The 24889-nt window shown below is 37.7% G+C and overlaps 1 protein-coding gene across 1 annotated transcript in view; it reads left to right on the forward strand.

Moving 5' to 3' along the window:
• The first annotated feature begins 14349 nt into the window (after nucleotides 1–14349).
• The window catches only part of LOC5565260 (otopetrin-2), a 70954-nt gene continuing 60414 nt past the window's right edge, over nucleotides 14350–24889 (forward strand). The window contains exon 1 of the mRNA XM_021846042.1: nucleotides 14350–14710. The gene's annotated coding sequence lies outside the window, so the exon portion shown is untranslated. The remainder of the gene's footprint in view (nucleotides 14711–24889) is intronic.

Consider the following 24889-nt stretch of genomic DNA (forward strand, 5'->3'; position numbering starts at 1 on the left):
TAATGTTTGATGTTGGGTGATCATGGAAGACGAAAATGAGACATTATAAAGGTTTCAGTTGGGTACAAGTAATAATTATTGTGGATAAAATATAAGCCTCAACAACAAAAAAAACGTATATAGTTAATTGGTTCATTTGGTCTGCCCATGGTATAAGGTTATGGAATTTAATAATAGGCAATATTGACAAGTATCACCTAGCTAGAGCATAAATAAATAAATAACCGTCTGTCAATAGTCTATAAATCATGGAAATCATATACAAAGTAAAATGGAAAATCTGTGGCTACTCAATTAAAGAGTGGAGTCATGAAGTGAATCTTATAAATATTTATATTCTGACACGAAAGATGAAACGATTACATGTGCAAAGAATTGTGCGAAAATGTCTTTTATAACACTTATGGCCAATTTCTTCACCTTCGCTTGAGCCGTAAACCAGGTTTACCCATATAGTTAAACTGGGTTTAAGGCTTATGCGATGGTGAAGAAACCGCTAATTAGTGCTTTTGCCTTTTCTATACATTAAACGCCCAGATATTCATCATGACTATGCTGAGGGTGTACTTCGTCGTAAGTGCTATTATTCGTCGTATCAAATATAAAATGTAGTCAAACTAACGTGCAACAAAGATTTTCCAAGTGTAATTACGGTTCGGCCACTTGAACACAAAAAATGCTATAAAACTACTGTATTTCGATAAATGACTTCAGTTCAATTACTCACTTTGCACTTTTTCACTGCAATCAGTTATCTAGCATTACACAACATTATGAAAAAAGGCATGATAAACTGCGAAATGTGATCAATTTTACCCAAAACTATGGTATGTTATTTCGATGCCATACCCGGAAATAAAATTTATCAAAACGGCCCTTAAAGCCAAAAAAGGAGTTCCATTCGATCCTCATACGCATAGGGTATCTAGTTCAAGCAGTCACCGGTCCCCATGTCGCCACAAGGTCTAGAGCCGGTTTGTCACGCGTTATTGTCTGCTGGAACGAGACAAGTGGCGTTCATTCAAACCAATCGATCACGCATAAGCGTGTCTCTGCGAATAAACTTGGATTTTATCTAAAGTAGCGGAGCTTACAAATAGGTATATAACCCCATTTGCATCTACGAAGCTCATATGGGGAGTGATCGCACAGCGAAGCCTAAAAGACAATCTCTCAAGAACGCAGATGGTGTTCTAGAATGTAGTATGATGCAAATGTGATACAGTCAACTGTTCCTAACTCGATATTGAAGGTATCAAGATACAGAAGACATGTGATCATATTTTTTAACTTTTCTTTATTTAAACAAATTACATTCGAAGATCGGATTGAATTATCCGGAGACTTGATTATCCGAAATTTTAGACTTTATTATCTAAAGTACGTATGTATTGCGATTTGCCTTCAATATGTTATGCAGCGATTTGGAATAATCAGTGTTAATGTATACATCATGATAAGTGCCACGTTATTTACGTAACCTTGGTAACTAGTGAATACGACACTGCTCAAACGTCAAATTAGTGAACTCGTGCATTAAATGATTCTAATTTTGCTAGAAAATGTTCAATAAGAGTGAACTGAATCTCTGAACGGTATGGTATGGTATGCATCATTACCCGGAATTTAGCAGAATACCATTCACTGGAATTAACAGTTTACCAGTTGACCAGTTTACAATTCTGTAATGTTGATTTGAAACTACTCGGAATGACCATCGAAGATCTTCTTATTCTTGGCATACGTCCTCACTGGGACAAAGATTAGTGTTCAATAAGCACTTCCACAGTTATTAACTGAGAGCTTTCTCTGCCAAAGTTGCCATTTTCGCTTTCGTATATCGTGTGGCAGGTACGATGATACTCTATGCCCAGGGAAGTCAAGGAAATTTCCATTACGAAAAGATCCTGGACCGACCGGGAATCGGTCATGGCTTTGCTTTGTAGCCGCGGACTCCAACCGCTAAGGGCTAAGGAAGGCCCCATCGAAGATAATGCACGAACAAATGCAGCACTCTAAACAAGGAGCAAGAGTCATGACTTCGGCAGCAAGGTGTATTTTCATGTTTTGAAAATACACCATGACCAAAAGCTTAGCTTAGCTTAGACTGACTACACATATCAATGGTTGCTATTCCGTGAATGACCGAAGTCAGTGAAAATGCACAAAGAATCAACTAGAAGTTCGGCTGGGATTGGCCATAATCCTCTTTAGTGTGCATGATTCAGTGCCTCTACTTATATAGGGTCAATAACGGCGCCAGCCGTCCTTGCAGTCAGGTGTGATTGGGGGAAGGAATGTTAGTATGTAACCTTTGCTATTTGGAGACCGTGCCTCTGCATCTCCACAAAGGTTACTGGGACGGATGTTTGTTAATGGGGAGGATCGTTAGGTCACAGGATTCACTTTGATAAGCGATTAGACCATGATAAATAATTATTTGTGAGATATAGACATGCTTATATGTAAATATAATATTTTCATTTGATATGAACAATTTCTATGTAGAGGAAAATTATGCCGACACTTGAGGTGACGAACTATTCAAAGTTTGTTGAACAAATACCTAAATGTAACATTCCTAACACTCTTATTCTTATGCCGACACTTACTGTGCGAACTATCCAAAGTTTGTTGAATAGAGTGAACCTTTCACAAGTCTACACTTGTAGTGTCGAACCATTCAAAGTTTTTTAATTACAAAAATAAAGCTAAAATTGTAGGTAAATTTTTTAATAATAATTCATGAATCAGAGTTTATGTCGACACTCACAGTGACGAACCATTAGTTTGTTGAAAAATCATATTTACGATTAAATATATTTTATAGATTAGAAATAGTAGCATGACACGAGCTCACCAATTGATCCGTCATCCTTGACTGAGCAGCAACAATCCACTTTCAGCTCCACTCGTTTGCTCGGCAATATTAAAGCACTCAGAGAAAATAGGCGCGCGACTCGAGATCTTGCCCTCATCGCCAGTGTTGACCAGACTCATTTCCTCGAAATTCGAATTGTGAAGTCATGAACTGTTATAACTGTGCGTTGTATTCCTGAGATGGAGGGGGAGGTGGTTGCACATGGGATCCGACAGTTTCGATCTCGGTGGGCCGCAATTCTAGTTTCTATGAAATGATTCGCACTCACTCACTCACTCATTTCATTTCACCGAAACTTGAATTGTGGCTCTCTGGGATCAAAATTGATCGATTTTGTGTGCAGTACTCAAGCTTAACCATCCGCTTTTCTATCTTAGGAGGATAGAGCATGGTTGTAGTAGTTCGTGGCTTCGTAGTTCGGAAAATGTTATTTTCGGGGAAATGAGTCTGAGCAACACTGCCCATCGCCCGCACACGCAGGAGCAAGCGTCAAGGTCGAAAGATCAAACACTACTAACGGACCCCGCACTTTTTCACTCCTTACTACCGACGCGCGATTTGTTTGTCTCTGGGATCAAAATTGATCGATTTTGTGTGCAGTACTCAAGCTTAACCATCCGCTTTTCTATCTTAGGAGGATAGAGCATGGTTGTAGTAGTTCGTGGCTTCGTAGTTCGGAAAATGTTATTTTCGGGGAAATGAGTCTGAGCAACACTGCCCATCGCCCGCACACGCAGGAGCAAGCGTCAAGGTCGAAAGATCAAACACTGCTAACGGACCCCGCACTTTTTCACTCCTAACTACCGACGCGCGACATGTTTGATCCTGCCCTCATCGCCTGTCCCCGCAGGAGCAAGCGTCAAGGTCGAAAGATCAAACACTACTCTGTTTTGAAAATACACCATGACCAAAAGTCATGAAAACACAAATCATTCCATCGTAACGCCAGCTGAACGTTACGTTTTAAATTCCTACGAAAAATTCATGGATTTTGTAATCTGTCATTCATGATTCCTAGTTTTGATTAGCAAAATAGCAATTTTGGTCATGGCATCATGAAGCAGGATCTGGAATCATGAATAAGATGAAAAGAGTGACAGTTAGATTTGTGTAACGCCCTGAGCACACAAATTCTTGAATAATAAACATGGTGACATGACTTGTAGTCATGATATCATAAAATTTTATGACATCATGACTTTATGTCCAAGAATCTAAAAAACGGATTTATTTTTCATGTGGGCAGGGGAAATCCTTCCTTCAAATACCTAAGCATCGAAGAGAAGTCAAAGATTTCTTCAAGTATCTGTTCAGCTTGTCATGTAGATTCTCCAAATGTAATTTCCCAGAATGTCGATTACCCGAACGTCAGTTCCCCGAATACTATTCCCACAAGTCATCTGATATGCACCCTTCTTTACTTGATCGACGATTCTTTCTTTTTTTACTGATTTTGACAATTTTGGCTGTATGGTTTAGGTCGAGAATGACCTTTTGGTTGCATATCGTTTTTTTTTTAGTTTACCAGCCTTTCACTAAAGACTGTTCATGCTGCACCACATTTTGAGAGAACGGGTCATTCGGGGAACATACGTTCAAAGATATGGTAACCAGGGAAAGTAACTAGTAATCCGGCAAAGTTCCGGAGAAAAAGTTGATCCATTGAGGTGAAACATATCGGAATCCAAATTTGGCCACAATGGACGAATAAGCTTGAGGTTAAATTTTGCAAAATCTATTTTGAAAACTCAAAATTGGCGTTTGCCAGACAGCTCAATTGTGAAATTGTAGGAAAAAAAATGTTTTTTAACTGTCACGAAACGGTGCTAAAAATTAGCGTTACACTGATTTTTGAACAGCCATAACTCTAAAACTAGTTATTCGATTTCAAATCTTCTTTCACTTTCTGAATCTTGACTCTTCAACTAATAAACAAAAATATTTTACATAGTCGTAGCATGAAACAAACAGTCTTAAGGGGGGGTATGAAAGCATGTCTTCCTTAAAAATGGTTCGGAGCTCATATCTCAGCCATCAGACAAAAATATCATAATTTTATTTCACCGTTGGAAACATTCAAGACCAGCATTGCAGGGAAAATATCAAATAGAGTCATAACAAGACACCCTCAGTGTGTAAGTGCCGGTGATCTTCTATTTTTAGGCAACAATGGCGCCTGCCACGTCAGAATGCAGACCAATGAGGGAAAGTGGGAGGAATTGATGATGCATTAAACTGGCTCCCACAGTAGACCGTATATACCACTGCGTCTACGCCAGTTCATGTAAGGGCTGGTATAACTTTCATGGCAGAGAGGCTTGCTGTTTGGTTAGCATATCAGACTGCCTATGTATCAGGTGTAAGGAAAGGCGTAAGGGAAACGGTTTTTTCCGTCTCGTGTTCTATGCTCATGAACTATGATAGATCAACTGTGATATATTAAGAGTGGAAGACAGAAGCAAGTGAAATATACAACTACAAATGTACGAGGAACAGGACGGGCCTGGGATTGAACCCATGACCTTCTGCATATGAAGCAGAAGCAGTAGCCGTTGGACCACCAATCCCGTCATTTGACTTCTGCAATCAATTTTATGTTGAAAAAACTACAATCTAGCAATTTGAGTTTTTATTTACAAGCATATATGTTGATTAAACAGGGTTTTACGTAGTCTCTAATCGAACATATATTTTGAGTGTAATCAGAAATCTCTATATCTACTAAACATGTTCATCCAACTTCTATAAACAAATTTATTCAAAAAAAAAAGCAACGTGTCATCGCTTTGAATTTAAATTCAGAGGCAACCTACCTCATGAGATAGGGTTTCTTGTAGTTTCTTAGGTTGAATAAATTTGAAGTGTTATAAGAAAATGTCTATTTCTTCTCAAAAGTGTTCACTTAACTTTTATAAGCAAATTCATGCTGAAAAAACTATTTGTCATTGCTTTGGATTTTGAATTACAGGCAAACAGATTCATAAAATAGGGTTTTTAGCAGTTCCTTGGCACGGTAAATGGCTGAGCATGGCGTACCATTGGTATCTCGCGTACCTGCAGGAATAAAATAGGCCCCTTTGTGTGGTCCTTAGCCTCTTGCCCGGCAACTCCTATCCCTACTTCCTCGTGGTACTGGCCGGGGTACGAGTAACCTTGGGAAAGATCTGGTAACCAACTCCGGTGGGAGCTTTGGTCGTATGCTGACAGGGAAGGGGGGGTTCGATTTAACTTTTGCTTCTGCAAACCTGGAGCGTCTGTACTCCATATTAGGAGCGGCTCACAACAGCGTCTGTTCCCCATGTCAGGAGCGGCTGATTACGTCCGAATGCCAGAGATGGCCCTCCGAACATTTAGGGGGTTGGTGTCAGCAGTGTTGACCAGACTCATTTCCCCGAAATTCGAATTGTGAAGCCATGAACTGTTATAACTGTGCGTTGTATTCCTGAGATGGAGGGGGAGGTGGTTGGGCTTGAGTGCTGCACATCGGCCGCAATTCAAGTTTCGGTGAGATGATTCGCACTCACTCACTCACTCATTTCATTTCACCGAAACATGAATTGTGGCTCTCTGAGATCAAAATTGATCGATTTTGTGTGCAGTACTCAAGCTTAACCATCTGCTTTTCTATCTTAGGAGGATAGAGCATGGTTGTAGTAGTTCGTGGCTTCGTAGTTCGGAAAATGTTATTTTCGGGGAAATGAGTCTGAGCAACACTGGGTGTCAGGCCCTGCAATCCAACCGTAAAACCACATCAGCACAGGAACGTTAACGAGAGAATACGGACCGGAACAATCGGCAAAGACCATAGCGACAAAAATGGACTAGCGATTGGAAGCTCGATACGTGGAACTGCAAATCTCTCAACTTCATCGGGAGCACACGCATACTCGGTTTCTACATCGTAGCGCTGCAGGAGGTGTGCTGGACAGGAGCATTGGTGCGAACGTTTAGAGATAATCATACCATCTACCAGAGCTGCGGCAACACACGCGAGCTGGGAACAGCTTTCATAGTAATGGGTGATAGAACCTGTTTTTTTTGACGTAGAAGTACGTCTTTCTTCTCTATACAGGAGTGAAATTGGAATTTTATAACCAAGAGCGTTACGCTGGCATGAAATATTTTAAACGTTTATAACTTCTCGCTGGCTTAACGAAATTTCTTGATTAGCACCTCAATCGAAAGATAAGACATCAAAGCTTCATGTCGTTTACTTACTGAATACCACATACCTGTCCAAATAGTTTAATAACTGTTTTAAAATAGAACGTTGATTTCAAGCAAATCTATAAATATGGGTGGCTAGAGAAAAGTTGACGTCATTTGTTTTTCAGCATAACGAAGTGGAGTAGCTGTGAAATTGATTTAGGAATATAAGAAGTCATATATAAAGTTTGAAATATTTCTCTTTTAACTCTTTTCCACTAATTTGATGGCCCTGAAAAAAGCCGATGGCTTTGTTAGCTTTGATGCTCTTACAGATAAATAACACTGCGGGATGTTATCAGTTGATTGCCATGGTCAAACGGGGAATCCTCAACTCAAATGTATAAATTTGAGCATATTTGCTTATAGGGTGATGTGCTAGTATCCATCGTATTAAGCATTGATCAGTGAGAACTGCAATTTTCCCAGTATTGCAGTGAATGATGCTGACACAAACCGATGTCAAACAATTCTTTCTCAAAACGGCTTTAGCATTGTACAATAACATTTTGATAAATCTTGATCTCTTTCTGGAAATAATGCAAAGAAAATGCATCTTACCGTATTCTCAGTCCGTCGTATCGTTTTCAACTCCGTCGCAATCCGTTTCCAGATTCGTCTCACAACTTACGGCTCACTGTGTGTATTGAATGGTTAAAACACAACATATCAACGCTATAATAAAATGTTTTACTAGAATATATAGATCTACTGGCATCTCCCTCCATTCCTTCAGCATGATGGAATATACTAATTTCCTTTAAAATTCATTGTTCGTTATCAAAATTCAGCCCAAACATATGAACACAATTCCTTTTGACCGTACAATTATGGCATTTGCTCACAGTACAGCGAAAACAACACAATCAAAGTAATAGTATTTTTACATCGAGCGTCGCGCACACATTGATGCGCACAAGCTTTTTTTTCTCAGTACGACGGATTAAACTTTGTTTACATTCTCAATTATACGCGGCGGTTGAGGAAATTTCGTGAAATTTGGTGATTTATTGAAGTTTTACGGCGTGTGATTGGAATGAAATCCTTCAGTGAAGAAGTACGAAGGTTTTCCATAGTGAAAATAAGTGCCCGGCGAAGTAAGTCACCCACGGGGGCGGGAAGAAACTTGTGTTGGAAAGTGGTGTGGCTCAGTCGATCGCTAAGCATTTCTCTCAAATCGTGTTCGTCCATGCGATTTCGGTGAAAAAGTGCAAAGTGGATAATTGAACTGAAGCAGTCTTCCCAAACGAACACCGAACACGTTGGTTCAAGCGGTTTCTGTACTCTCCTTGTACTCTGTTTTCGTGTGCAAACCGAAACGCTCGAAACTGAACCTAAACCCAAACATGTGTAAAATGAACATCGGTGCAAACGCCGGTTCGAAAACCGGTCCATTTGTAACTCGATTGCTACTGCGGATCAAATTTTGGTGCAAATCTTCGGTTGCATTCGAGCTTCAGAACGATGACACAAACGGAGAGACAGAAAATTGTTGATATCCACGCTTATCAATTTCTACTTATCATGTCTTGTTGTTTGAAACAGTAAAATCCTTGGTTTTTTCATAAAGTTACCACTGAATGTTACTCAAGGTATTGATCTCAATTGATCTGCTTAAATTAAACATTTATTCAAGCCTTAAGGGTCTTGCGATTTGAACCCAAAAGTTCCATATATGATCGTAGAAATTTATCCGCGTGGATTTCACCCGTTCTCTGTCTGCCTGCTTTGTGCCATTATTTGAACCCAAGTTTGAACCAAAGTTTGAACCGAAGTACACATGTACCGGGTTCGGTTTGATACACTGGTACAGAGACGAAGCGCGTTTGTGGTTCAACACAAGTTGCAATGTTCAAACCAAAGTTGCACATCGGTTCGGTTCGTGGGAAGACTGAACTGAAGTTATTTACCGAAATTCAGTAGTTTTATTACATTTTTGGTGTACAAGTGTACAAACCATAACAGCTTTCACAAAATTACACTTGGATAATGAATCTATGTTGCAGGTAAGTTTGAATATCCGCCGTAATGGAACATTTAAAGTTTGATACGACGAATAGTAGCGCTTACGACGAAGAAGAACAAAGCCCTACGACGAACCGAAAGTTTCGTGGCGTGGATGGCGCACAACAGTAACAAATGATGGCGGCGATGACGATGGCTGGGTGAACGCAAACAAGCGGTGAAGCACAAAGCGAGAATGACTTGCCCGACCGTGTTCACAGTTCGACCGCAAATTTTCCTGTGGACTGCTTCCTCTTCTTCTTCTTCTTGGCGGCGGCAGCGGTGATGACTTTGGCTTCGGACGGCATCTTCTCTCGCTCGCTCGACAGTTTGATTTGAGCGAAGCAAGACAAACGGGGAGGTCCTTCGCTATCGATGTCTGTGCCTGAGAAGCACGCCCGGTCAGAACAAGCCGATCTGTCGCCTGCTGAGATGCGATCCAAGCGGAGAATGGAAAGCAAATGACGTCAAATTTTCTCTAGCACCCCTATTTATGAATTTGCTTGAAATCAACGTTTTATTTTAAAACAGTAATTAAACTATTTGGACAGGTATGTGGGATTCAGTAGGTAAACGACATGACCCTTTGATGTCTTGTCTTTCAATTGCGGTGCCATTCAAGGAATTTCGTTAATCCAGCAAACAGTTATAAGAGTTCAAAATATTTCATGCCAACGTAAGGCTCTTGGTTTTGAAATTCCAATTTCACTCCTGTATAGAGTATTTTTATTTTACTTTCAAACTGTGCGGCATAATCAAATGCAAACGCATTCAGTTCCCGATGGTTAGTGCCTGTGCTTTTACTGTTCATAAGTCGCAAGGTGGAACTTTCCCCGAGGTCGTGTACGACTATGACAAAAGCCAGGATCAGCAATTGGTATGTGTTGGTTTGTCGCGGGTTACTTCATTGCAAGGACTATTTTTGACAAACTCTACTTTTTTCAAGTTCCATCACGCCAAAGGCAGCAATTCTCCCAAGAGGGTTGACTTAAGGAATGAGCTGCAGCGCTTAGGCAATCATCGATTAGTGACGCTTTGAGACGAACTGCGTGAAATACTGGATCATAGCGGCCAAGCCTGCATATTGATGAGTATCAATGTACAGAGCCTAAATGCTCATGCAATGGATATTGCTACAGACCAAAGCACTGGACCGATTCTATCGATTCTAACGATCGAAGCACCCGAGCTATCAAACATCTAATCTACTAGAGGAATTTGGCGAACTACCGCTGGAGCCAGAAACCGATCACCCAACCAAGCAACACAAGGAAGCAACGACCAAACAAACAAATTCAATCATCTGGCATTATTCCTGGAACTCCAAACACTGGTTCTCGGAACCACAGAACGACAAATGGTTCTTTTCAGGACTACCAAAATGAGTCCAAAAAGAGAAAACTTCATCCGATCAATAACAACACAAAACTAGTACACTTACAAATTCATACACATGACAAATCATCGTAGTTCTACGTCAACCCCGCGGTAATGTAATAGACATTACCCACCCCCAATTTTTTTTTTTTTTGAGTGCATAAAAAAGCGTGACTAGCGGAGAAAAGGATTGAGAATGTACCCCAGTGAACCACGTATCGTATAAGGATGTGCGCCAAAAATCTCATATTCATACGTCAAAAATCAGAATCGCACAATATGTCAAATCAAAACGAATAAATGTTAACACAAATTGTATATAATTCTCCACTACGATTCATTGTCGACAAACTTTGTTGACAACAAACCATGCCGTAAATAGTATAATCTGGAATCACATCAAGTTGTATAAACTGACAGATCATATATCAATGCAGATTAGCATCAAATGAAATCGCAATAACTTAGCAAAATTTGCCACCTGAGGTCGGTATCTTCTGGCGGTGGGCTTCAAAGAACAACAAAGCGTGTGTGCTGTATAGCAAACTCCCTTTCATGTTGGCAAATAATCATACCTTATTTATGTAGCGGTCTGTGGTGTAGTGGTATGGTACCGGTTTAGGGATCCAAAGGTCCGGTGTTCGAGGCTCACTGAATACTTTTTTTTTATTTTTATCGAAATTTTGTGGCATTGTATTGCTGACTATGGAAAGTCTGAAAAAGTCGTGCGAAGTGCGTATATGGCCTCCACTTTGGTGTGTATATAGCGTTTTCATGCATTTTATACGAGTGATTTGATTCATATATAATGATGTAAAGCAAAAAATATACCAACCGAAATGTTGACTGGGACGTGACATGGTTTTAGTATCATCCCCGTAATTTAAAATGTTATTCATTGAAAGAAAATAAGAATTATAGAAAGTATACCAGTTATGGCTACAGTGATTCCCTATTTGTGTGAATTTTCAAAAACTATCCCATTCTGAATACATTTGAATGTATGAACATCAAGATATATTTAATATCAAACTTGAGTACACACAAAATAAATAAAAAAAAATTAGAGCAACTTAATAATCATGTATGGCGAAATAGGAAACCATTACGTCCATAACTGGTACATATAATGAAATGTAAAGATCGTCCAAAATGAAAAAAATATTGTTCGGAAATGGTTCTTTTGGATAATGGTTTTCCGATAAGTTGCATTCCAAGTACAGTAACCTCTCCCTTACTCGATATTCTGTATCTCGATATCGAGTTAGAGAACTATAATAAAAGTTGGTTTTCATGGCTAACTCGAAGCTCCCTTGAAAATGCCACTTGTAGAGTATCGTTTTGACTCATATTCCGAACATTTAAGGCCAACAGTGACTTCAAACGCATCTAATGTGCATAAATTACCTAATATTTGTGAGAATTTTAATTTCTTCGCGAAGTCTAACTGTGAGCTGTTGGGTATGCTGATAAAAATGCTTATTTAAACTTGTTTATTATCGTTTTTACGTAAAAGTTGGGAACAACATTTTGATTCAAATGCTGAACACTGTGATCATTATGTCTCATATTCCGAACAAATGATTCAAATTCCGAAGAGCACGAATAAATAGTAATGAAACGAGTAATTTCATAAATAAACTTATCTGCGCTAGTTTTACTGACCTCGAACTAGAGAATCATCGCTACTCCCGAGGTCTAACAGAATGGAATATGTTTAAATTCAATTGCAATTTACTGCCAATTCCTGTAGATTTGATGACATATTTCAGCGAAACATTTCAACCAAATCGCCATATAAAAACCGAGTGTTCGGAACTTGGTCAGTTCGGAATTTGAGACAAAACGGTAGATGTTAAATGGTTGGCTTTAGAGAGATTACAACGGCATCAATGGATGCTAGATTCAAGGGATCGAAATTTTTTATCGAATTAAGGCAAATATCAAGTTACAGAATATCAATTAATAAAGAGTTGATTGTATTTGCTTGATTAGAGTGGCACCGGGAAACAGTTCCTTTTATAATAGTTATTCAAGGGGGTGGTCACTCTACGCACTTCATTCGGCACAGCTGTGCCTTCAAAGCGCCAAGGTGTGCCAAGCATGCCAAACCTACTATAATTCTACATCCCATAAAAATCAATGAACTGAAATTATGGAAAAAACATTCTCAGCAAGCATTGACATGTTTCATTTTCTTCTGGCTTGCCTCTCAAATTTTACATTACTTCCCAATAACTGTTTTTCATGGAGCTGTGTTTTTCCGGGATACATTATACTTACATTAGAGACCGTACATAAATGACGTGACAATTTAAAGGGAAGGGCAGTTTACGATTTTGTGACCAACCATGTATTGAGTATAGGGAAAATGATACAATGGGGAGGGAAGAGCTAAAAACTTGGCAAAAAATGCTACGTATTTATGAACGTTTTCTTATCGCAGGGGAAACTATTGACTCAATAGTATTGAGAGAGTTATTCAAGTATATGAAACACTTCAATGAGAAGGAAGAAAACGACCCACATGAATTCAAAGACAACACGGAAACTGTGACACGGAGCGTCAACGGGATCGTTGTGGCAGGGAGGGGGTATGAAGAGTTGGGAGAAAATAACGGTGAAACATCGCGATGCAGTAAGGCGGCATCCACAAATTACGTAACGCTCTAAGGGGGGGAGGAGGTAGGCTCGAGCGTTACGACTCATACAAAATTTTAAAAAATTCCATACAAAAAGCGTTACGGAGGGGGGGGGGAGGTGGTCGAAAATTTCCAATTTTAGCGTTACATAATAAATGGATGCCGCCTAAGACGTATGCCATATGTGGATCCCTGTAATCCTCTGAACACACGGCGATGATGATGATGATCTTCAAAATCAAATCAGATTCCCAACATTTTTACCCATTTCCACATCCTTGGAAGTTGCTTTGAGCTAACAAGGTCACGAACGCTTTTCTGCAGGTATCTTTTAATCAAGATTAGGAGGTTCGTTCTGAATCCGAAACCAACGCGAAAGTTTTGGAAAATCTGTGTTTGACATGTGGCAAACAACTCAGAAAACTCAATGATTGCTGGGACGAAAATTTCAGTTCACTGTTATTTTTATAGCAACCCAATTTTGTAGGGTGTGCCAGTCAGTGCGCCGAAAAGTGCCATAGCTGCGCAAGGCACACTGTGTAGAGTGACCACCCCCTTGTAGTTATTACGTAATGGTTAATTTTTTGAACCGATCTCGCAGTAGTCGGCCACCGAATAATTGCAGAGCATGATATATCTTTATAAGGCAAAGGAGATCTGAATAGCAGTCCTAATTGCGCGATCCATAGCACCTCTGCCTTGGTTGATTTATTTCACCTGAGCACAACACTCAGCACCTGAGAGATTCAATCTCGGCTTCATTCAGCTCGTTCCTCACTACTTGTCGTTTATCTCCAATTCATCTACAAACATTGGGCTGTTGTGGACCGCCTTCAACGTGTTTTACCAACCCGGCCGCTTCTCCGTCCCTTCCCAGACTTCCGTTCCGCCACATGTCCTCCGCCGTTACACAGTGGCGCGCCTTCATATGAAGGTTGGACAAAACCTCAAATGCGTCCAAAATCTATTGAAAATTATAATCTTTTAGCGGAATTTTAGCCAAATTGATGAACAATTTTTGACTGAGCAATGAACAAAACTGATCAATCTCAAATTTTGGCAAACTGTCGATCGCTGGTACCGACCTCTTTAACAATATTAACATGTGATTTTAAGGACATAAGTTTAGCCTGGCCATGCGCCACTGTGCGTTAGTTGCCAAGCTTTTCAGGCGGCTTTTTCAGTAGGCAATACTCGACTCGAACCGCGTTCCATGTCAACGCTGGATAGTCAGTTTATGGTAGTGTTTCGTCGGTCGTCTTGATTGAAGCACGTTCCAGTTCGGTTTTCGGTCGCCGACGCCGTCATAGAAGCCAAAGCTATCGAATACAAACCCCGTAAACAGTGTTCTTAAGCATGCTGACTCGCGTATTTCGTGAATCTTCACGGCAAGATCGCGGCAAGTAGTTGTAAGCCACTTATGTTTTGCGAACACATTATCAACACTTTTGTGGAGCGGTTTGTGTGAAATGACGTCGCGTGTTGATGCGAATGTTCGCGCCGCCCCGTGGACAAGTGTGATAAACAAACTATCGTGACTTGGTCGTTAGGGCCCCCTTTAGGGTAATCAATCATACACTGAACCGATAAGTTTCTCTAGGTTGGTGAAATTCAGTACTGTTAGAAAATAAAACACGCGCCGGTTATAATTTGAATAAATTACACAGATCAAACTAATCGATCACCAAAATATTTCAAAATTGAAAATTTGTATAGATTGATTACAATTATGATAGAGTGCAAAACAGTTCTACTGCCCTAAATGTTCACAAATCACGTACAAAATCTTTAGTGCCAACGATACCAATGGCTTTTAATTATCGACCTTGCAACTACATTACAACTAATCCTAGTTCGGAGTGAGGTATGAGAACGTGTAGTGATAAGTGTCTGAACTGAATGGAGACTAATTGCTACAATAGCTGTTAAGTATCTTGCTCAGATGAAGATGAAGATGAAGGTATCTTGCAAGACCAAGAAGATGATGCCTGTCAGGTCTAGAATCCTTCTAAGTTTCTCTGGGCGTACGCACTTAGAATGTTTTACGGACTTCAATGTTAGAATTTCGATTAAATTAAGTGCAATTATACTAGAATTTAGGAAAACCTTCCTAATATCGATTAAATTTATTGTTTTGTTTTTGAAAATTGCATTTTCCATCAAATATTAAAACTTTTTTTTAATTCTCTCATAAGTAGCATTTCAAACAGTCAAACAATGAACCGTGGCAATAGAAGATTTCAACAATTTTTGTCTAAAATTATTGATTATTTTATTTGACATTTGTTCCAATGTTTCAACATTGAATATTCTATGTAACTCATAAGTAGTATACCGGGGAGGGAGCTTCAGATTTAGTTTTTAGTAGCTTTCTTCCTGGTTTTACAATAGCTAGTCCACATTAGTACATACAACATGGCTGCCCAGAAAATTTGTTTGAATATCCAATGCTTGTTCTTAAGACAAAGTTTTGGTTTTGAATTTTTGTCTAGCAAAAGCCCTAGATACTTAACTTAATCTGACCAATATAGTGGAACTACTAGAAGGTTTCAAAAAAAGAGCTTTTGATCTATGTGGGAGTATTATTAGTTGAGTTTTGGAAGCATTAGGAGAAATCTGCCATTTTTGCAAGTATGAAGAAAAAATATCGAAACATTTTTGCAATCGACTACAGATGACACGCAGGCTTCGTCCTTTGGCGGAGAGGCCTGTGTCATCCGCAAACAAGGATTTTTGACATCCCTGAGGTAACCCAGGTAAGTCAAATGTGAAAATATTGTATAATATTGGTCTCAAAATGCTGCCTTGGGGAACACCAGCTCTTACAGGAAGTCTTTCAGGCCTGGAGTTCTGATAATTAACCTAAAGTGTACGATTTGACAGATAACTTCTAACAATGTATGTTGGATGATTCAAAGAAGGTATAATACAGTTATGAAACCAGCATAACTCGAAAGAATAACCTATGATTAAAAGAAGGAAAAACTTCTGATGAAATCATTGAAAAACTGGAGCCCTAACACACCGTTGATAAACCAAAGATGAAACAACCATCAGCTTAGAGTTTTGACGCGATGCGTGGGGTTCACAACTTCATCTTTAATTAACGGGTCGATTTTATCATTCTCTTGGAGCTATTACATAGCGAAAAACATAACATCCAGTCACATCAAAAAAGTTAATAAAAAAATAGTTGATCAATTATTGGGCCACACCTAAGAAACCTACACATCAGCGTTGTAGCAATTTGATTTTTTTGTTAGTAATTCGGCCAAACGGCATTCGGCCAAACGACCCGTTTGGCCAGATGGCATTCGGCCAAATGGCGTTCGGCCAAATAGCCGGACACCTCAGAAACTATTCTATTGATTTCTGAAAGAATTACTTCGGACGTAAAACCACTAAAATATTGCTAGTTATAAACTATCGGAAGTTTCTAGATGGCCGTCAATCAATTAAGGGATCTGAAAACAAAATGCAAAGTATCCGAAAATGTCTACCATGTTTTTTTTTTTCAATTTTTTTTCAAGGATTTTTCAAGATTGCCTACAGAAATCATTCTGGGAATTTATCAAGGTTTCAACCAAGAATTTCACTGAGGAGACCTCTGACCACTTTTCTCTGAAAACCACTGAAGCGATTTCTTGGCGTACCCTTATTTCAAGTATACTCCTTGATGGTTAACTGATTTTTTTTTCTGGTGATCATCTTAGAAATTTGCGAAATTTCTTCAGATGGTTGAAAATTCTTTTGGATACGTAATGCTTTTAGAATTAGTTCATTACTACAAGGAGTTCTTCAAGAAATTTATCTAGAAACTCGTAAGCGACTCTACCAGTTTTGTTAAGCACTGTTCCAAATATTGTTGCAAAACTTTTCTAAGACTTCAGTTTCAAATAGTTTGTAAAAATGCAAGAATTTCGCCAGAGTAACAAAAGTTCCAGAGTTTCATTTCAGAAGAATCGGTGCATGTTTTTTAAAGTATATTCCAAAATTTTCTCTATGGATACTAGAGTGGCTCAAAAAATCGTTTTTGCTCCACACCGCTCATTCAATTCTACACCAAATTCTGAGTGTCCTCCCAAAATTTGAGCTCATATGGATGAAAACTGAGACTGCACAAGCCCTTTCAAGTTTATATAGGAATTACTATGAGAAAAGTAACCAAATCATTCAATCGGTCATAGTGTTTGCCCATGTGCTCTTGGGGATTAGAACTTCATTGATACTGTGAGATACATTCATCAGCTATGCAGAAGACCGTTTTCAAATCGGGCGCCTCAGTAATTAGTTATTGATTTATATCCAGTCGCAAATTCTTCAGCAGTGCTCATTTAACTTCTGAACAGGCAACATTGCTGCACCTGGCGCGAAAGATAGCACGCACAAATCATGGCTACTATGTTTTACTGCATATATCCAGTGATGCCTGCAGAACAACCCAATAATTATACCCAAAGTTTTACAACTCATTCGAAAACCAATAACTAATTTCCGAGGCGTCCGATTTTAAAACAGTCTTCGGCAAAGTAGTAGCTGATAATTGTATCTCACAGTATCAAAATAGTTCTAATCTCCAAGAGCACATGGGCAAACACTATGACTGATTGAATGAATTGCTTGCTTTTCCCTTAGTAATTCCCATATAATCATTAAAGGGCTTGTGCAGTCTCAGTTTTCATCCAAATGAGCTCAAATTTTGGGAGGACACTCAGAATTTGATCTAGAATCGAATGAGTGGTGTGGACCAAAAGAGATTTTTTTGAACCACTATTGGATACCTCTATGAGTTTCGCTGGGAATTTCTCATCATGGGAGATCTGCATCAAAACCCACAACAAAGATTTTTTCAGTGGTTTGCTTATTACTAGAATTTCTGGAATTTTTACAGCGATTTAATTTTTACCTATAAATTGTTCCAAAATTTTGTCCACGAGTCTTTATAGAGTTTAACTAGGAATAACCGTAAGCATAAGGACTGTTCATTTTATAAAGTGGACACTTTGTTTATGCTATATCTTTTTTATTTATTGATAAAATCGTAATCGGTTTTCTGTGCATCGTTCAATTACTTTTCTACAATGCTATGAAAATATAAGATCTCAGAAAATGCTTTTGGTTGAAGAGCTAAATAGTTTTTTCCAAAAACTCTTCGTCAAAGTTTAACATTATTTTTCGCAAAACAAAAATCCTATTTTTATGAACAAATTGTATGCTTGTATCCTTTACTATTCTACTAAAGGTTAGGCTTTAAAAAAACAATTATATGCCACCATTCTCTGACATTAGTAACTTTAGTGATTTACCCATTTATGACCAAATTTGCTGATACACCATCCTTTCACTCCCAGCAGAAAAGAAAAGTAAAAAGCGTGTTCAAAACTAGTTTGGATTGCTAAAGAAACTATATTTGTATAAACGAGAGTTTAAACCACAGTCTTAAGTATAAATTTTACTGTTTATGGCAGTTTTACTTAAAAGTCTCATACTTTTAAAATTATGTACCGTTTTGACTCATATTCCGAACACTTAAGACCAGCAGTGACTTCAAATGCATCTGATTGGCATAAATTGTTTGATATTTGTGTAAATTTTAATTTCTTCGCAAAGCCTAACTGTTAGCTGTTGGGTGTACCAATAAAAATGTTGATATAATTTGTTTTAGTATTGTGTTTTCGAAAAAGAATGGAACGACATTTTGATTCAAATGCCGAACACTGTGTTGATTCTGTCTCATATTCCGAACACCTTGATTCAAATTCCGAACAGCACGGATAAATCGTATTCAACTGAATAATTTCTCAAATAAATTTATATGAGCTTATTCTAATGGTCTCAAACTAGAGAATCATCACTACTCCCGCGGTAAAAATTATGTTGGAGACGTTAAAATTGAATCGCAATTGGCTGCCATTTCCTTGTTATTTGGTGACATATTTCAGCGAAACATTTCAACCAGATCGTCATACAAAAACCGAGTGTTCGGAATATGAGTCTGTTCGGAATTTGAGACAAAACGGTACGCATATTTATCGATCTACAGCAAATTGTAAACGGTTTTCTCCGAATATTTCAATTGGTAATCTCAGAATGACATATTGTGAAAATAATATGAAGAAAATAAAATCGATTTTATTACAGCAGTGTTGCCGTTTTAGATGATTGTCAATGTACTTTGAAAGGTCTTCTAAGAATAAAGCAATTAAGTTTCTATTGTGCTTTATATGTGACGTAAGGACCATATAAGTAACTCTATGAAGGCGTAAGTTATTTTTCATATTGATACTATTTAAGCACTTCCGTCAGGATATACTTTCAACTAAACAATTATACTCATATCAATTCCCTTCAAATTTCAAATATTTTTCTCTAAAATTTATATATAATATCTGTAAAATTGTTGTTCCAAAAATAACTTGATTTTTTTCCATCAGGCTCCTGATTGATGCTGCTTTCGGAAATCAAGACGTTTTTGAAAATAAAAAATTAAAATTGTCAAATTTTCCAGCCAATTTCTTACAATCATTGATTTTGATAACCTCCAAAAATCGGCCGTTATACACGACCCTTATAAAATGAACAGTCCTTACTACTAACTACCGTACAACATACAGAAAGTTATCGAAGAATATCTTTAAAGCTTCTTTTAAACAGAAACGTATAGAAGAAAACTAGAATCTTCTGAAGAGTTCGCATCATGCATATATATATATATATATATATACTTTTTTTTTGGATTCCACAAGATGTAGTAAAAAAATTTTTTTCCTCGCCAAAATAATGATACTGGCAGAATATTTTTTGACCTTCTAATCATTTTTTTTTTTAAATACAGGTCGGACTCGATCATCCGATTATTTACACTCCGGATAATCGAATCACTAAGAAAAAAATTAAAATCTTCGATAAAAGAACTTAAATATTATCTTTTTTCGTTGTTTTATTTATATGATGCGGTGGCGTAGCCAGAAATTTTTTCTAGGAATAGTAGGGGCCTTTACAAGAAAATAAAATTTTTGATCAGCATACACATAAACCACTTTTTCAAACCCCCTTCTCTTAAATAGGCTCAAAACTGCAAAACCATTCATAGTGTATATTGCAATACCAAATTATCCCAGATTTATACATAAAAATTGAAAAACAAGAACATCAAAAACCAAATTCCGGATAATCGAGTCTAAAATTCCGGATAATCGAATCCCAGATAATCGAGTCTCCGGATAAAACTTTTAGTAGGCCTTTGCCAAAACGACCAATAAGAAGTGGTATTTTTTAACAGGCGATTGGTTTCGTTTTTGTACTTTGAGCTGACACGTCTTGCCTTAGGTTGCAACCTGGGAGGGAGAAACCGATAAAAAAAAATATGTACGTCAAAGTGAGCCGAGATTCTCCTGTCACGAACTGCCACTGTGAGCCGGGATCTCAAACAATGGACAAACATGATAGAAACGCGTAAATTATCAAAACATATTTTCAAATTTCTTCAAAGTTGTCAAAAATCGAATGAGAATCAATTCAAAAGTATGCAAAAGTAAAGCCACGATAACGCCTTTTATTATGATTAAATACAAAGTATTGAAATACGCATCTTATTACATTTTGTAATAAAAATTAAAAATTAAATGTTTGGAAAACTGTAGCCCTTTTTCCATGTTTGTCCGGAAAGATCGAAGGTACACAACAAAAGAAAACTAGAGATTTTCATCAAGTCTGCCTTGATTGTTGTTGGCAAGCTGGAGTTATCTTGCAGTTAGAAAAAGAAAACTTTGTTTAAGACTAAGTAGCCCGTCACTCGTTTTGGAATCAATGACGACTTTTTAGCTTGCATTTCAAAGTGATAAAACTCAGTCTTGATAGTTTATATTGAATTGAAAAAGTATCACCAAAGACAAATTAAAGACCCCCATGTCCCTTGCAGTTGCCTAAAATTTTATGGCTCATAAGGTAATCTAGAATGCCGTTCAAAGTGTATTGCGATCTGTCAAACTTGGGTACCTTTTGCACTACCGAGGGACCAAATGCAGTACTAGAAGTGGTACTCAATCTGAGCCCGAGTGGGACGACCTGGTATCACTGTATGCACTAACATGCATAAAGCAGAGTGGATCTAGATAAGAGTGGCGTCAATGTCAAAATTGGAACAGCGGCGAACTGTCATTTCCATACAAATCCGCGTTCCAATCGAGCAGAAGACCTGTCAAAACTGGAACATGACGTCACTCTTGTTTACAGGCACTCTAGCATAAAGTATGCTGATACTTTTTCAGCTGTGTCAGTTCAAAACCAACTTATTTTCTTTGATCCGAAATCGTGAGATGAATTAGCAACAATCATCAACGACGCGTACAAATTTTAATGACGGCCTACTTCGCATTAATATTTCGTGTTCCCTCACAGGTTACAATCTTCTTCTTCTTCTTCTTCTTCTTCTTCTTCTTCTTCTTCTTCTTCTTCTTCTTCTTCTTCTTCTTCTTCTTCTTCTTCTTCTTCTTCTTCTTCTTCTTCTTCTTCTTCTTCTTCTTCTTCTTCTTCTTCTTCTTCTTCTTCTTCTTCTTCTTCTTCTTCTTCTTCTTCTTCTTCTTCTTCTTCTTCTTCTTCTTCTTCTTCTTCTTCTTCTTCTTCTTCTTCTTCTTCTTCTTCTTCTTCTTCTTCTTCTTCTTCTTCTTTTCTTCTTCTTGGCATGAAGCTTCTAAGCTTAGTGTTATAGTGGTTATCACGCTTAATGGTGTGGGTGCCCTAGTGCGGATGTAGTTATGAAACTCAGAGAAAAATAGTATGCACTCATTCTCAAAAAACACCAAGAATCTGGGTAAACAAATTTAAAATTGGGTAATATTTTCATATGCATTTTGATGAGTCTGGAAAGCGTGTGCAAGTTTCGTTGAGGAAAACAAAAACAAACTGTGCATTATGAGCGTATGCAAGTGTAGGTGTGTTCAAATGTCACTAGGTTCTATAGTGGTTATCACGCTCAATGGTATGGGTGCCCTAGTGTAGATGTGGTTGTGAACCTTAGAGGAAAACAATATGCACTCTGTCTCGGAAAACACCCCCCAAGTAATAATTTCAATGCTCTTTGATCTTAGATGTTATATATTGAGGTTTTATTGGAGATGCATTAAATCCCAACAGATTCAATAATAGATTTAAAAGTGCTAAACCATCTTTTCAGTAAAAACCACTTTAAATTGCTTTGTAGATACCTATAAGTGCTTCTGTTAAAACTTGTTTGGTAGCTAAATTTGTTGATAATAAATTGTATGTTGAAGAAGCTGTATAGTGTCTATTAAAACCTATACTTAAAACCTCAGCTTGATTGTCTTACAAAGACATCGGTAAAACTCCCAAGACTGCTCTAAGTCATGTTAAAGTCTTCTTAAAACTCAAATGCCTGATGCAAGTTATGGTCTGCGTGTGGTTATCAATATCATTAGTGGATAATGATGATCATGTAAAGAATCATTAAACACGAAAGTAAAGAATCATAAAACACGATAAAATGTGGAATATTCCGCTCGTAGAATTATCTAACTACCGTGTGTAGCATATTTTCCCATGCTTTCCTAAACTTCCCGTTCTCGGGGGACAACTATGCTGCACACAACAGCTGAGTTGCTCGAAAAATGCTTTCATTTTCAGCCACTTATCACTTAGCGTTGTCTACGTCAGTACAACCGTTCAACCACGGTCTTTTTTACAACACTTTCTTCCATTAAAAACATGAATAGATGCATAACGGAACGAATGAACTAAATTAAAGTGCACAATCACAAAATCAAACCTTCCGCTTTGTTTACCTTTTTGACAGCACTAGCTTTCCTGAGTACATTAAATTTAAGCCAAGGCTCCCAAAAAACCTATTTGTCTTACTGCAGAAAAAAATCTGATTTAAGAATTTAATAGCCAAAGGAGGATTTTGTGCAAGGATTCTTAAGATCAAAACCTTTCATGAATGATTTTATTGTACGGAACACCAATTCTCGAAAACTTATCCATATAGACTAAAGTGACCAGATATGTTTGGCTTCAATGCGGGACAAAATTTGTAAACATTAGAAAATTAGTTTAAGGAAAATGTTTTCGCACTTTCGCTCAAACTCCACATTTAATTTTAATTATTCTAGTAGGATTTCCATAACCTGTTGCGAAAGAGTTTTCAATATTGAACAGATAAAAATAACAATATATTATTAAATTTAGATCCTAATCACGAAATTTCTTTTAAACCAAAATTCCAATCAGAATGTTGTATAGTTTTCAAGCTGATTTCAAAAATATTGAAGCAACATTTTTTTTGTAATTTGAACTGAATCCTAATAAGATTGTGGACTAAATAAAATCCAAGAAAGAATCTTTATCATGAAGGATTCTGAGTCAGATTAAGTGAGTTGATTTGCTGAACAAAATTTACAAAAAACGAGAAGAGAACCAATGCAATTTTTTGAAAGATTTTGAGTAAAGTAAATGGAGATTTCGGCTTTCAGTCACGAACTAAGCGTTGATTGTTTTAAATCATTGCCAACGTTTCGATCCAGTTGTTGGGATCTTCTTCAGGGCTCGATAGGAATCAACTTGTCGTTAATTCGTGTAGCGCACACGGTACTTGTCTCGATTGGGTATCGCACTGGTCTTATTCATCACCAGCACCCTATATCGGATGGTGGGTGGGTGGTAGGGAACAAGAATTTTACACAAAAATTGCCTGTTGTCTATTGCCGTCGGCTAATCACGGTCAACAACTGGATCGAAACGTTGGCAATGATTTAAAATAATCAACGCTTATTTCGTGACTGAAAGTCGAAATCTCCAATTATCATCATCAAAGTCCAGTCAATCTTCCTTAACATTCTGAATAAAATCATTAGGAAAGTTTTGAACAAAATAATGAATTCCTTAACAGTGCCATTTGGAGTTTCTTAACTAAATCAAGAGCTTAAAATATAATAAATGCTGTTGCGTATCCTGGAAGTGTTTTGATAATACCTGAGCTGAAGTATTGTGATATTTTTACCAGTGAATACTGTGGAATTCTTATTTCTATCAGAATTGTATAAGAATTCTGACTATGGGTTAATCCATGGATTCTATTTATTTTGATTGAAACCAAATAGTTACAGAAATGTTGAGTGCGAAAGGAATTATGTTAGGATTCCAATAACATTTTGAAAATATTTCAACGTAAAATAATTGTTGATATAGGCGAGACCGGAGTGGAGACAAAGGTTACCCGTGAAATACTTCACCTGGCAAACCGTTGTCCGAACCAAATCAAACAGCAAAACCAGGGCGGATGCAAAAGCTTCCCGTGAAAATCTTCACCTGAAAGCTGAATGCACAACCTAGACTAAGTTCAGAGGAAAGTCTTCCACCACGAACTTATGTACTCACCAGTAGCTTCTCTTTCTTAGGAAAGCTGAAAGTATTGTTACGTTTAAACACGTTGTTTATTAACTTTGAAACTGGATACAGAGTCTGTTCATTCGCACGGTTGACCTATCTGCTGTTCATGTAACGCTAGCGATATGTGGCCGCTTATTCGTTTCTCCTAACGACTATTTCTCTCTTCTACTTCTCTCTGATCTGAGTTTGGTTCAGAGGCCTGAACCGATAGTTAAAAATATGAAGCAAATGCACAATAAGAATTTAAATTTTCAATAATTTCCTGTATGGATTCTGTTAAGATTTTGATTACATTTCTATTGGTTCATGGAGAAAGTTGACCAGTGATTTTGAATATCCATATAGCAGTTGATAATATTTCATTACTCATATTTTA

The sequence above is a fragment of the Aedes aegypti genome, chromosome 1 (assembly GCF_002204515.2).
Source record: "Aedes aegypti strain LVP_AGWG chromosome 1, AaegL5.0 Primary Assembly, whole genome shotgun sequence".
Lineage (NCBI taxonomy): Eukaryota > Metazoa > Arthropoda > Insecta > Diptera > Culicidae > Aedes > Aedes aegypti.